This window comes from Octopus bimaculoides, chromosome 4, assembly GCF_001194135.2.
Source record: "Octopus bimaculoides isolate UCB-OBI-ISO-001 chromosome 4, ASM119413v2, whole genome shotgun sequence".
Lineage (NCBI taxonomy): Eukaryota > Metazoa > Mollusca > Cephalopoda > Octopoda > Octopodidae > Octopus > Octopus bimaculoides.
In genome coordinates, this window is record NC_068984.1 from 141,451,008 (window position 1) to 141,452,581 (window position 1,574).

The window sequence follows — 1,574 nt, forward strand, 5'->3', positions numbered from 1 at the left end:
CCCCCCCCCCCCATTTATGAACTCTTTTATTTGTTCTTCAGAATTATTTGTGAAGATTTTTTTTCTCCCCTACTTTTATTCTCATCTCTGTGTTTCTCTCTCTATCTTTCTACTGGACTCTATTCATTTTTCATCTCTCTCTCTCTTCTCAGTTGTTCCCTTAACCCTTTCGTTACCGTATTTCTGTTGAGATGCTCTGTGTTTCTTTCAATTACTTTGAATATAACAAAGAATTTAGTAAAATAACTTAGTTATCATTCAGCTAGTGTTAGGAACTTAAATTGTGACTAAGGTTTGGTGAAAGATATTAATTCAAAACTTATGAAAACAAGACATTTGTACTACAGAGCCAGAGCCGGTTTCATCCAGGTTGTTATCGAAAGGGTTAAGAATTGTTTCTCTATTATATATTTTAAATCAATATCTCTCAACGTTTTTACCCTTATGGGCTCCTTTCATTCCTATTTTCCTTTACTGGACCTTCCATAGCCATTCATAGTATATTAAACTACATCCTGCTGTATTTTCATTATGAAATATCATGAGGAGTTGCATAAATAAAAAAAAAAGTGTAGTTCAGAAATATAATCAATTTACAGTTCTATATTTAATAACATCGAAAAATACCTTAGGAATGAGAACCCAGGTTTGAAATTTCCCCAAGACACCTGATGACGGCTGGAGGGTATATCAGCCAAAACGTTGTGTTAACAACAAAAAAGATGAGCACAAATATCCGTCAAATGTAAATAATGTATATAATCAATTTATTGGAGATAAAAACTTTAACAACAAAATCTTATTTGGATCCCAAAGGGCCACATGAGACCTGATTGAGAACCTTTGACTTAAATATTTCACTTTCTCTGATCCCTTGATCTTCTCTACCTCTCTGTCTCTCTCTCTCTCTCATAGGACTCCTCATTGCTATTCTACTTCCTCTTCATTTCTCTCTTTCTCACTTGTTTCACTGAAATCCCTTTGATTCCCTCCTCATCATCCATCTGTCCTCCATGTATCTCCAGAGAAATTTCACCAACCTTCACTTTTATAAATTCCTCCTCCATGTTTTTCCAGATTTTGTTTTTCTTCATTTCTTCCTTTCTGGAAACCCTGGCAACATCTTTTTTTTTTAACATCACCTGAGGTCACATCTTTCTGTATCAGTTTTTCACTTTGCAGCAATGTGTGTGTGTGTGTGTGTGTGTGTGTGTGTGTATGTATGTATGTATGTATATACGTGTGCATGTTTGTTCATATACACCTATTCTTTACAGTATTGTCACTCCACGGGGTTCATCAAAGTTCCATCGAAGAAGTTCCTTGCAAAAACACACCTTAATTTAAGTGTGTGTGTGTGAAGGCACATGGCTTAGTGGTTGGGATATTTGGCTCATGATCGTAAGGTCATGAGTTCAGTTCCCGGCGACGTGTTGTGTCCTTGAGCAAGACACTTTATTTCACGTTGCTCCAGTCCACTCAGCTGGCAAAGAGGAGTTGTACCAGTAATTACAAAGGGGCCAGCCTTGCCACATTCTGTGTCATGCTGAATCTCCTTGAGAACTGTGTTAAGG

General features: G+C 36.8%; 1 protein-coding gene across 16 annotated transcripts in view; it reads left to right on the top strand.

Annotated features, from left to right (window-relative positions):
- Window positions 1-1,574, top strand: part of LOC106872026 (DISP complex protein LRCH3) — a 254,748-nt gene that overhangs the window by 181,579 nt on the left and 71,595 nt on the right. The gene's annotated exons all lie outside the window — the stretch shown is intronic.